This window comes from Apodemus sylvaticus, chromosome 2 (genome assembly GCF_947179515.1).
Source record: "Apodemus sylvaticus chromosome 2, mApoSyl1.1, whole genome shotgun sequence".
In the NCBI taxonomy this organism is placed as follows: Eukaryota; Metazoa; Chordata; class Mammalia; order Rodentia; family Muridae; genus Apodemus; species Apodemus sylvaticus.
The window spans coordinates 27693029-27707759 of NC_067473.1; positions in this window are offsets into that span (position 1 = coordinate 27693029).

The following is a 14731-nucleotide window of genomic DNA, read 5'->3' on the forward strand; positions in this document are numbered from 1 at the left end:
TTTTCTTTATGTAAAGAAGAAACAAAACTTTAAGTAGCTCTAGGTGTTTTGTCTGTTTTTCATAAACATTTTAAAGGCATTCAAATGTTTCTTTCAAGCATAGCAAATCAGAGATTTTTAACAACAAATACACAATCACATATGTAGTTCAGTCATTGAGCTAAGCAGACTTCATAAGCTTCAGAGTTATAAGCTTGCCATTATAAGATGATGAAACAATAGACCAGAATCTATTGTATATCATCACCCTAACACTTTAAACAGCTTTCTTTAAATAACTCTATTAAGAGAATCACTAACCATTGATTTTCTATACAGTACTTGACTATGTGTTATTACTAAGCAGACAAAATATTTCACATGGAGATACTGTCCATCAGTAAAATAGTGTAGATGGTTGTAGAGAAACCACATCTTCACCTAGTTACTAAGTAATATTGTATGTATTAGACTATATACTGTAATTTTATGTCAAAGCAATATAGTCTTGAAATTCAATTTTGAATATAAATAAATAATGAAAATTTTGCCAGATACATGTGTTTAACCTATTTAAAACATTATCCAATAAAAGCATTATGCAGTACATGTATGAAACTTTGACTGGCTTGATAAAGATGCTTTCCATAGCAGTTAAAAATCAAAATGGAAAATTTCTATTATAAATATAAACTTGCAAAGGAAAGTTAAATCTTCATAAACACTGTCAGGTATGAACTGCAAAGGTTCACACATGATTAATATTTTTCTCAATATGTTAATATTAAGCCTGGTACGGCTGTCCTCTGAGAGGCTCTACCAGCACCTGACTAATACAGATGCAGATACTCACAGCTGACCATCAGACTGAGCCCAGGAACCTAGTTGAAGAGTTAGGGAAAGGACCAAAGTAGTTGAATGGGATTGCAAGCCCATAGGAAACACTTCCATGTTAACTAACCAGATCCTTCAGAGCTCCCAGGGACTAAACCACCAACCAATAGAATATGAGTCAGTTTATAGCTCCTGCTACATATGTAGGTGAGGATGGCCTTATCTGACTTCAATGAGAAGGGAGGCCCTTGGTCCTGAGGTGGTTTGATGCCTCAGTGTAGGAGGATGCTAGAGGGGTAAGGCAGCAGTGGGTAGGTGGGTGCGGAGTGCCCTCTTAGAGGCAAAGAAGGGGTACTGGATGGGAGGGTTGTGGAGGGGAGACTGGGAAGAGGGACAACATTTGAAATGTAAATAAATAAAATAAATATATAAATATAGTATAAATTTATAAGTGTTTCACACTATACATAATATATATATATATATACATGTATATATATACATGAAATTATATGTAATATAATATATATTAATATATATATTAATATATATATATTAATGAAAGCCAACCTTACAACACAAAATAAAAGGAGACCAACATGGTAATATTGTATGCCTGTGGAGGTAACACCTTGAAAGAGCATCATTTCACGTGGGTCACTTCCTGACTCAGAGATAAAAATTTGTATCTAATGTTGAAGAAGCATCAAATTCAAAAAAAAGTGACAAAAATCAAAATGGATTTTTGTAAAATCCATTACTATTTTGTAGTAAAAATAAAAAGACCATGTTATTCACAACTAGACATTTTCATATTTTTTATTTTTTATTTTTTATTATTTTTTATTATATATTTTTATTTTTTATATTCTTTGTTTAAATTCCAAATGATTTCCCCTTTTCCAGTTCCCCCCTCCCCAAATGTCCCATAAACCTTCATCTCTCCACCCATTCTCCAGTCACCTCTCTCCTTTTTCTCTGTCCTTATATTCTCCTCCACTGCTAGATCAATCCTTTCCAGGATCAGGACCCTCTCCTTACTTCTTCATGGGAGTCATTTGTTATGCTATTGTGCCTTGGGTATTCAGAGCTTCTGGACTAATTAATATTCATGAAATTTTTAGGCAAATGGTTGGATCTGGAAAATATCATCCAAAGTGAGGTAACCCAATCACAAAAGAATACACATGGAATGCAATCTCTGACATTTTCATATTTTAAAGCTAAGATGCTGTTCGCTCTAGTCAAGATTCAATAACTGAAGAGAAATAACAACTTACAATATATTAAAGGACTGATCCTAGTTTAGATGCCTCAATGTAAAAAAATGAATTGCAGGAAAAAGCTTTGATTTAAATGACAAAAGGGTAGTTTGGATGGCAGACAAAATATAAGTGTTAGTGTAATATCCACAATCTGATCAATAAATGGCACCTGAATGTGAGCATCCTACTGGAAAGAAATGCTCCCTGCAACCAGGAAGGGCAAGTTCAGTAAGCAAAGAACAGTACAATATATTTTACTCTCAAGTGGCTTAATTTTAAGCATTATTAATACTAATTTTTCTTGATGTTTAAGCTATAGAGCTTTGTGTGGGTTATTTTGTATCTCTATGATACAAAATACTTGATATGTACAAATTTGTGGAGGAAAGTTTCCACAGTGCTGGTAAATTTCACAAATTTCACTTACTGTGGTAAAGAAGGCATAGAGATGCATTCTATGGTGGCCACATCCTATGCCAGAGCAGTATTCTGGCAGATCAGAAATCAAAGAGACAATTCTGGAACCAGTGACAAGTAAAACTTTCCAAGTTCATTCATCTCTTAGAGACGAACTACATCTGCATGCTTAAGTCCCATCCCACGAAGGCCCCTCAGCCAATCAACCCCTGCTCTGGAATAAACATAAATATATGAATCAGTAGAAAATGTTCTAAGTTCAACTACAGCAGAAAGCAAAAATAATGCTTCCCCCAAACTTAGGATATAGTAAGGTAGACATCTCTGTATTATAGGGAACTTTTTGACAATAGTACTGGAGATGTATTTGTTTATACATGTATTTGTTACAAGTTATAGTATTGTATAAAAATTACATAGAAATACAATGAACATCACAAAAGGTAAACAAACCAAAATAAAAGGGAAATAGTGAAATATTAAAATGTCAAGCAGTACAAATTTCAATAGAACAAACTAGATAACACCTTGGAGTATTTTATCAGCAAAGGCAATGTGGTTTGTTTTACGTTAACACATGTAGCTTTTCAGAAGTAAAGTTTGCTCTAGCTAATTCCCAGGAAAATCTACTCTCTGCAGAAGGTGTTGATCTGTGTTACTGGAGGGCAAACTGTTAATAGTGCACTTTGAAGGTTATAAGTTCAGCCTCTCCCCCCCCATTGCTATAATTTATTCTCCAACCTTTTACATATGCACATTGGTGAGTTCTCTATTATTAACTCACGAAATATTGATTTCGTGAGAAAAATGAGAAGAGGAGATTTCACTAGAGGTTTTGGCAAAAAATGCAATGAACTTTGTTGCTATCATTTCCTATTTCCAGGAGACCTTGACATCAAATCAGGTACAAGATACATTCTCCAAAAGCTTTATTGTAGTTCAAATGCTTTCTGAAGCTTTTCTGACTGTTATGTTATATTCTCTGATTTTCACTTTTTATGTGAAGCATTCGACTTTGGCATTTAGAAAGTTAATTAGACCCTCTGGTGTCAGGTAGAACTTCCCCAAATAAAGTATTATGCTATTCTTATTAAACAGTGCCATGGCTGCTAAGGCTAGAAGCATCTAGAGCAGACTTATGCCAGTAGAAGAGTCATTAAGTTTGAAACTTCACCAAATTAAAACCAGTTGAGGGCTACCAAATTATCGAGGGCTGAAGAAGCAGATTGTAGAACAGAGGGAATAGAATTGACATTATTTTCTTAAGTAGGATTTTCAAAGGGAAGGAGCCAGATGTGATTTGGAGCCCACAGAGGTGATTAAGCGGAACTGGGTAATTCATCTGCACTTTGATACACTTCAAGAACATTCCTGTGTTCTGGTGCTTCTGTGCTTTTGTTAACTTATCTAAAGCAATAGCTAGTCAGTAGCTAAAAGAGGGGAGCAAAGGGTAAGTTGCTGCTCTTTCCGAATCCATAATTAATACCCATCCTTTTCTTCCTCAGCAACACCTAGATTTCTTTCAACCTCAGCCAGTGCTTGTGTTGGACTGATGGAGAGACAGGGACCCAGAACTCAAAGATGCCATGTACTTGGTTGCCATACAATTTTCAGATTGTACCTTCTATCCCAGGAAATCCTTAAAGTTTACTATATACTTCTTTCCCTGTGTTAGACAAAGGTTTCAAGGAACATCGAATGACAAAGTAGCAAACCACACCTTAATACTAGACGTGGTAAAGGATCCCTACCTCATTCTGCTTCCCAAGGAGCATAGGAGCTTATCAGAGGAGTGTATTACATTTATTTAGATAGAAACTAAAACTTATATGTAGGAGAACAGTTACTCTTGCTGACACCCTCTGGATTCCAAGTGGTAGTATGTTTAACCTAGTTACATTAACTTCTGCAAGTCACATCTATTGGGAATACTTTAGCTGCCTCTCTCAGAAGTATACCAACCTCTGTCATTCCAGAGATAAGCAGCTAATACAAATGTGGATGGGCCAATGGATCTTTTAGGATGTTGTTATGTTAATGTAGGATTATGTGATTATTAAGACATTCTTTGATAGTTGAACTTAGCTAACCAAGTTAGCTAATCAAGCTTCACAGATAGAAAAAGAAAGACATATGTGAAATACACATCAATCTCAGTAAAAAAATAAAGTTACTGTTCCCTCAGGGAAGAAGAGGGAGACCATTCACTTGACTGACTCAAGTAGCTGGTAATTGCCATTTTACATTAGACACAGTGTGTTGAGTAGTTCTGTTGCCTCTCTCCTGACTCCTATGACTGTTTCATTAATGAATCCATTGTCCAAACGAGGGCATGAAGTCAGAGGATCTTGGCTGTTCAGTCCAATATGAGTCAGCTTATAAAACTGACTCTCAGATTCTCTGCTGAGCATGTGCACATAAAAGGGCAGTGAACTGGGATAGAATGCAAGAATAGATTTCTCACCTTTTCTTCTAGAACATCTTGAGAAAACTGTAATTATGGCACCTAGCAAAGGTAATGATGCCCAATTTTTAAGAGCATGGAACCTTAACAAGAAAAGAAAGAAAGACCTGTTTAAAAACTTCTGATAGGCAGAGAAAGGCAGCTTTAGAAGGAAAGACATGATGCAAGATACTTTGTTGAAAACTTAGCTCAGGGCTGACTGTATGCACATGAAAACCATACCATGCTATGAGATATGTCACCCAATCACTGCAGAGCTACTGAAGATGTATAAATGGTAGTCCAGATGCGCTGATGTCCTTTCAAATGCAAATTCCAATCTCTGTTTACTTCAGTGGCATTCAGGAAGGTTTGCAAGTGTCAGGGCTGGACTTAGGTTTTTCCCTCTCTAACTTATCAAGAATATTTAAAATATTTCAGGCTCCTAACAGAGATCCACAAGGTTAGGGACTTGTTAATTGTTAATGTATATTATTATCAGTTTTATCCATCATAGCCCTGAAGAAATTTAATGGAGACTTAACCACAATTCCAGCATTGCTTCTGTATATAGATAGTCAAGAAAAAAATTCTTCAACCTTTGCAGAGGAGAGTTATTTTTATTATTTTTTTTTAAAAAAATAGATTAAATGTCACCATTTACATGTTTTGTTCTGACATTTCCAAAGGAGGCATACTTGGCCTGAAGGTGCCCAGAAAATAAGATTTGTACATTATTTATTTTATAGTTTCTGCTCTTTTGGTCAAATCAGCTGTGTATCAGTTGCTGTTACTTCATCGGGGATAGTTTATTCATCAGACCAGCTTGACAGAGCTCAAGACTGACATTCAAAATTAAGAAAGGCAGTTAATGTTCTTTCCACAGTAATGCCCACATCAATATTTCAGTCATTCACTCAGGTTATGTAAACCTGCATTTTAAAATTCCCAACACATTGTGGTTTAGACATTTTAAGATCCCAGGCATTCAGAGCAGTTGACTTATTAACCAAAAGAAAGCATTTAACCTCTTGTGGTCCTCAGCATGAAGACACATTATCCCTTGTCAAAGTCACCATTTATTCTTAGACTCTGAGAATTAAAAAAAAAATGTGTTTTACCAAAATATAATGGCTTCATTATTCTGTCAAAAGTGGAATGGTGTTAGCATATACATATATGTATACATACATATATATTACAAATTTCAAACAAAGGCAGCACAACTCTTATTTTCTTTATATGTGTTGTTTAACTGCACTGCTTTTATAATCATGGAACATTTTATATTTTGAACCCATAAATCATAAATGTATTGCCATTTTAGTCAGGGTTCACTTGCACAAAGTAGAATGCTCTGAAACAAATTAGAACAAAATTAGATTTATTACAGGGCATTTAAAGGTTTAGCAAATCATCAGTTTCCAAAGAAATAGTGTTACTACAACATAATACTTTGGATGAGTCTCCTGCCATCTACAAAGCAGCAGCAGACAGACTGGATGGGGATAGCACACACTTTCAGCCTATGAAAGATTATAAACTGGATGGGAAGCTGGTATATAGACTTTCAAAAGGATCACTATTTCCTGGAATAAATAATGCCATATAACAACAGAAATGGCACAACATATGAAAACAAGAATGATATACTATTCTGTATGCTGTTTGATTTTTAAAAAGAAATGAATAGGGTAAGAAAAGTGATTTATATGTAAATAATTGCATCAGATTCTTACTAATCTGCTACTGGAAAGATGCCTATATTAAGCCTTTAAGTATTGCAAAGTGCATAGAAATTTTAAGATTAATTTTCATAGGATTATTTTCATTCCTGTATATATATAATATTTTTTTATCAAATCAGTTTGTCACTTGAACAGCATAAACCCGCAACCTTAACTGAGGCATCTCATTTATGTGTCAGAATCCCAGAAATTAATTTTAAAACAGTTACTATCTAGTTATCTACAGGAGATCTAGGCATGTCTCTTTCTTCAGTGATCAGAAACAATGAAATATAAAGACACAGGGTCCCGAGAGAAAAACTGGAAGATTGAGTTTTTCAGGCTTCATCTCCATCAGGGATTTCCAGTTCAGGCATTGTTTTAGTTGCAACCATGAACAGAATAGGAGGCTTTAAAAGTGAGCTTTTTTTGAAATTAGAGCTGGAATTTTTAATTTTACATTGCTACCCACAGCTGCTTACCAGTTCCATTCCTGGGAATAGTATCATTGGTTAGAAATGAACTAATGATTCATATGGCTCCACAGATAGCGAACATCTCTGCATGTTAAGCTTATAATAGAAATTGCAGTTCACTAAAAAAGAGGAAAAGCACTAGGAATATTGAGAACATCCTCATCCTCAGCTATTAACTCTAACTGTTCATGACCCCCTAAAGTTTCTAAGCCCTCATGAACAAGGCTTATGTTAACATAAGAGGCTTGGAAGTGTTGAAATCAGTGATGTAGGAACAGAAAAACTACAGTAGTATCATATGCTACCGTGACTTATTAACAGGTATAAATTTCCTGGCTATTCCAAATACTAATTTGAGGTAAAGATCCCTTGAAACCTTTCTGATTTCCATTCCCAAGTCTTGGATTGAGAAATTAGATGTCCCATTTTTTTTCTCTCTTTTTATCTCTAGCCCGATAATAAAGTAGTTGTATTATCTGCCAGGCTGAAAATGTTACTGTCATGCCTGGCACATTCTAGGGATACTAAACTTACTAATAAGCTGTTTTTATTTTAATTCTACCTCTTGTCCAGGATGGTGATGTGTTATTCCGTAGCATGATGCATATTGCTAATATCCCTACTTTGTCTCCAGTCTTAATATTGCTTATAAACTTACCCAATAAATAAGCAATTCCATCCAATATTTCTCTTTTAAGTTAAAAAATAGGTTTTTTGGATGATTTTATGTAGTGTGTTTTGATCATATTTACTCCCCCTCACTGCTTCCTAGATACGTCTTCCTTACCCAACCTGCTTTTTCATAGTTTATATTTATCAGGTCCAATTTGTTATATCTATATATTTTTGGATGTGTGGTCTGTGTTGAGGTTGACTTACAGGGCCTGGCCTTCCCTCTTCTGGCATCTATTAATTGCCAGTATGCCTTGGCTAAGGCTGGGACTTTGAGCCTACTTCACCTCTTCATGTTGACATTTAACCTGATTTGTACAGATACTGTGCACCCAGTCATAATTGCTGTAAATGTACAGTTGCAGTTGCCCTGTTGTATCCAGAAGATACCAATCCCTTTCAGTTATCCACTACCTCCCATTCTTCTCTTTCCACTTCTTTTTCCACAATGGTCCATGAGCCAAGGGAGGAGGGAATTTGATATATTTGTTCCATTTAGGACTCCACATTCTATAGTCTCTTATCCTTTGTACTATGACCAGTTGTGGGTTTTTGTGCTACTGAAGATGGAAGCTTCTATAATGATGGTTGAGAGATGTATTAATCTGGGGGTAGAATGGTAAGTCATTAAAATCTGGGTGACTACTATAGCCATTTAACAACAACAACAAAATAGTAGTAGACTCTTCTCTGGGGCCTTTGCCTTAGTCACAAGTTCTTGGTCTAACAATGGTGCCACATATGCCTTTTATTATGTAGTATGATACTTCAACCAAAAAGCGGATATGTTCATGATAGTCATACAAGCATTACATCAGTGGGCACTTCTTGAAAGGCCTGTGGTTATTATACTTTGCATGGTTCACAGGTAGATTTACTTTTCTCCTTCAAATAGCACGCCTAACACCTTACAGCCAGTAGGGACTGTCTCCAACTCAGCAACACTCTGTCTTGAGGTCAGTTTTTAGGAAACCTGCTGCTGTCAATTCTGTGTAAATGAGATAAAGACTTCAGAGAATATAGTCACAGAGAGTAAATCAATCAGCAAAACAGACAGGAACTGAAAAGATGATTAAGAGCTCTAACCAGAGTTTATTGAGAATTATGGTAGTGAGAAAAATCTGCTTTCTGCAAACAGTGGTTTCATGTAGAGATAGTCAAGTGCTAGCTATCCATGGCTAAGCATAGATGAAGCTAGAAGAAATGTTTCGATTTCTCTCTTTCCTTCTCCCTTGGATACCTTTCCCTCTAAGAAGCCAATTGCATGATGATGCAGATCACTGGGAAGTGTATTTCAGAGTTCAAATTTATATGTAGATAGGTAAAACCTAGATCAGGTAAGATAAATAAATGTTCATGACAGCTCTCCACAAACAAGATACAAAAGAAGCTCTCTGAAGAGATAGTATCTTTATGTTCTTTCTGGTCCTGTCCCTTGCAGAGTAACCAAGGGATACCAGATTCCTTGTGGCAAATGGTACACTTCTGCTACTGTCAATTTAGAATCTCATTTCCTACAGAACATTGGTGATCAGCATTCTCACCTCTATTCTCACCTTCAAACAAGACTGTCAGCAGTAAGATGGAGAGTTTTCTCAGGGATCGCATTAACTAAAACCTCTGCAGGCTCTCAAATTTGTGTGGTTTGCCGTAAGTAAGCAGGTCCAGTTGATAAAAACTGTTCAAACTTACTATTTTTGTGAAAGTTTACATCTACTTTCTTCATGTCCAAAGGGCTTCTGTCCTTTGAACTCCACTTAGTGCCTCCCCTCTTCATGATAAGGTTTTAAGCAACCAAGTGAGAAAACAGAAAATTATACAATGACCATAACATCACAGGTACTAACTCCACTATTAGTACATTTTACTCAAATTAGAAATTGTTTTCTCCATTGGGACTGATGTTCCCAGGAATGGATCAATATAAATTAGCCAGGTTTTACAAATTGGTTTGTAAGATCTTGTCAAGATGTTATTGACGTAGATTCTTTATAATGAATACAAAATTCCTCATGCTTCAACCATCCCCTCATTGATTGCAATTTAAAATGAGAGTCAGACCCAATTCTGTTCCTTAGGACATAGTGTTCAGATGGCTGTTTTTAAAAGAAGCTCTTTCAGCATTCATTACTAATGCTTAGCTTGTCTGTGCGGAATTGTATATTCACACTTTCAAGCCACAGTGATTATTGAGTTCTCTTTAGATTTTCTGTGGCGTGTTACACCATCTTCAGAACAAAAGAAAAGCACTACTTGAGTTCCCCATGATAAGAAAATCAATTAACAGCAGAGACAAAAAGGCAAACCGCTCATATTTCAAAGTAGATGCTCAACTCCCATTTTGTTCCATTAAAACTTACTCTGAAGCCAGGTGCGGTGAAGTGTACCAGTAAACTTAGGGAGGTAGAAGCAGCAGAGGATGGTCAGGAGTTTAAGTTTAGGCTACAGAGCATGTTCAAGACCCTCGGGGTGGCGGAACACCTTACCTTAAGGAGAAACAAAACAAGTTATTCTGAATTTTTATTTCTAGAAAATTAGTTTGGAATCTATTGATTTACTGCTAGTAGTAGTTGTAATTCAATAGGATTCTGCTATTCTTAACTGCTATTGTTATGAATGGCAATGTCAATATCTGTGTTTTCTGATGATCTTGGGTGACCCCTGTGAAAGGCTAATCCAGTTCTCCTCAGAAGCTTATAGAATAATACAAGGAACAGTAAGAGAAAGAACTTGGTCCATCGACCTGACATGCACTTGTCTTTCTGTTCATGGCTTATTTCACTTAATTAATATCCTTCAGGTTTATCTAAAATATATCAACGTTAGTATTTTGTTCACATGCCATTGCATATATGTGAGTGAAAATACTCCCACACTGGATTCACCTATTGGTAGGCATGAATTTGACTGTTTTTTTAAATCATGTTCATTGTGAACAGGCTGAGAAAGGTGTCTCTTCCAATCACATGCTGTATACAAGAGATATCAGCACATTTAAAATTGTTGGATCTTAAAAATTAAAAGATAGAGGGGAAACACACCATGAACAGGCTGTAATAAAGCAGTCCTATGACTCATCATCTAGAATTTCTCAAAAGTACAGCAAAAACAATGGTGGAACCAGGATTCAGCCCTGAGCAGACTGGCTCCACTGTCTGTAGGTTTCCTGGATACTCTTTCCATCTTGCATAGAATATAGTCTAAGGGGGTTTAGCGCTCTCAGGGGTACGTGTTGAGAGCAGGGGTTAAAGTCCTAGCTGAATTTTCTCTCAGAATCCAATTGACATAGCAGATTGAATAAACAACAGAATAATAAATAACCTGAGAAAATTATAATTTTGCTAATATTTTTATAGAAATCAGCTGTTCTCAACCTTCCTAATGCTGAGACCCTTTAATACAGTTCCTTATGTGGTGGTGACCCTCAGCCATAAAATTATTTTCAATGTTACACTATCACTGTAATCTTGCTACTGTTATGAATGGTAATATAAATATCTGTGTTTTCTGATGATCTTAGGTGACCCCTGTGAAAGGCCCAGCCAATCCCCCAAAGGAGTGGTGACTCACAGGTTGAGAAGCACTACTATAGATAAATTGGAGTCAGTTTCTGTATTACTAAAAGAGAATATAATCTATACTAGTACCAGCTGGATCATTGCAGAATGACTATTGAGATAGCTTTATATGTCTTGAACAACTGTGTTAAGATTCCACAGTCTAAGATATGCTGATGAATTATGAGTTTATATTATAGGGCATTGCCGCACTCCATAGTGAGGTTAAGACCTCTCAGGCAGCATGATTAAAAATCAGCTTGTGCACTCACATACATCTCTTTTGATTTCTCAAGAAGAACTTTATCAAGAAGCTTGGTGAAATGTTCAATTATCATATTTTAATTGGGTTCTGGTAAATAATTAGAAAAAAATTACAGCAAAATTTAATTTTAGCCTAAAATAACAACCAATTGAATCTTGGGTGAAGACAAAGAAATGAGGACCTTCAAAAATTCTCTCATCCATAAAAGCAACAAGAATGTCAGCAAAACATGTCACAATTGATCTTTTCAGAACATTAAGGATTGGGCAAAGGCTTGTAGCAATCCAGAGGAAGTTATTAAAAACAAGACAAAACAAAGCAAAGCCCAGATGAGTTCCTCCCAAAACAGTAAGCTTCTGAGCACCTTAGTTTGTTCTCTTTTTCCCTTCAATTATTCAATTTCACAATAGCCTTCTAAACCAATAGCCCACATCTTTATGAAAATTGGCTTCCTGTAAGTCACTGAAAGAGGCACAAGAACACTGAAGGGCCGTTACAGCCCCAATACCAGAAGACTGTTCTTGCCGATGCATCTGGTGATCCAGTAGACTGACCTATTTACTGTCTTTATGTGTTTGGGTGAAAAGCTTGCTAAAGAGTTAACAACCCTTTTTCATAGAGCTGCTTGTCACATAACAGCATAGGCAATGCTAACACCCTAATCCTGAAGTGGTGGAAAAAATTTTGGAAAACATTAGGGTAGCCAAGAAGCTTAGAAGAAGAAATGCAGATAAGACCTATAAGGGCTATGGAAGGAAACCATGTGTTCCTGGAAAACTGGCTAGAAATGTGCATGTATAGAGCTGTGCCTACTTATGAAAGTATTAATAAGTCTTATCATATCCTAGACTTATCCCAATCCTCTGTACAAAGAGGAAATGAGGTTGAGGCAGAGTTACCTACTTGTTAGTTGAGTGTTTAAGATTTGCCTGACTGCAGGACCATACACATATGTGTGAGAGCACACACACACACACACACACACAAAGTGTACACATGCACACACATGCACATGCACATGCACACACATGTGTACACATTTACACACACATGCACAGGCACACACATGTACATGCACACACACATGCACACATGAAAGAGAGACAGAGAGACAGACAGAGACAAAGAGGGGCACAGAAACAGAGAGACAGAGGCAGAGAAAATAGAGGCAGAGAAACAGAGACAGAGACAAAGAGGAACACAGAGACAGAGGCATAGAGATAGAAAAAACAGAAAGCAGCAGAGAGACAGACAGAGATGGAAAGAGACAATGAGACACATGCATACACAGAGAGACAGAGAGATGGAAAGAGACACAAAGAGAGAACCTAACAAGAAACTCCAAAAGAATACTTTCAGGTATTTAAGAACACTCCAGCTTCACAAATACACACACATATACCACAAGAGAGAGAAAAAGACAGACAAAGAGACAGAGATGAAGAGAGACAATAAGACACATGCACATAGAAAGAGCCAGACAGAGACACACAGAGAGCCTAACAAGAAACCCCAAAGGAATTCTTTCAGGTATTTAAGAACATCTTTGTCCAATCACCAGATGAGCTAATGAAGGACATTTTACTGGTCATACATGATACAGAATATAGACTGTATAGAATTATTTCAGAAACATTTTAAAGTGGTAGGATGCTGTCTATGAACTATGATCAAAGTTGGCTTTTTCTTATATTTATTTATTTATTTATTTGTTTGTTTGTTTTTTTTTGAAACAGGGTTTCTCTGTATAGCCCTAGCTGTCCTGGAACTCACTCTGTAGACCAGGCTGTCCTTGAACTCAGAAATCTGCCTGCTTCTGGCTCCCAAGTAGAAGTTGATTTTCCTTACTATTGTTGTCTTGGTTTTATTTGGTTTTCCAGTTTCCTCCCAGTATGCAACTGTAGCACAGCAGCTGGAGAACTAATTGTCTTTAGCATGAACATTAGCATTATAATAAGGTGGCAACCAGTCTAACTCAAATCTCTTCCCAAGCTACAGACAGCTGAGGCACATGGGAACTGGGATGGGGGGAGCAGCAGAGTGAATGGTGGCAGATCAGTTTGTGAAATTTACACTTTTAGGAACTAAAGGAAATTACCAGCTAAGTTTTTTTTTTTTAGGACTAAATAACGATTAGTTCATTATTTCTAGCACTTATTTTAATTTGACCAAATGCCACTCAACTAAGCAGGACACATATGAGCTCACAAAGCCTGAAGCAGCATGTGAAGATCTACATGAGTCTGCACCAGGTCCTCTACGTCTATATTATAGCTATTTAGGGACTGTTGTCAGTGATTACACGTGGGTCCCTGACTCTCATGCCTGTTCTTGAGACTCTTTTGCTCCTTTTGGGTTGCCATGCCCAATTTTAATAGGATAGTTTTTGCTTGATCTTATTACTTTTTATTTTGTCATGTTTAGTTGTTGTCTTTTGGAAACCTGTGAGTTTTCTGTATGTTTGTTTGTTTCTGGTTTTGTTTTTGTTTTTTCTAATGAGACACAGAACCAGAGGGAAAGGGAGGGAAGGTAGGAAAGAACTGAGAGGAATAGAAGCAAAGGTAACTATAATCTGGATATATTATATGAGAAAAAAATCTATTTTCAATAAGGGGAAAAAGAAGGGATGATTTTTGGAATCATAGCCAACCATATACTAGTATGACGTAAGCACTTAAGCATTCAAATTGCATTTTTGAAAGTTGAGAAATTATTTAATTCTAATAAATATACCTCAACACTAACAATACAACTGGAAAAACTCAGCCTTTACAATCGTGATAAATATCAACTGATCAACAGAATAGGTGAAGGTATAAGGTTTCCCTGTTTCAACAATATCTTCTGCATTATAAACAAAACTATTTTTAAGAAATACAGTGGAAGACTGCTTTCCTTTAAAGTAGTTTATTATAAAACATGTTTAGTCTCACTAAACATGGCTTGTGCCTTAGTGGTTCACTGGTTCTAATACCAGCAACAGCTTTCGAGGACCTTAAATTTTATGCTTTTTTTCCTACTGGAAACACACCATAGAAAAGAATTTTTAGCACATTGCAAAAAAAAAAATCCATGCTAATTATAAATGCCCCAAAT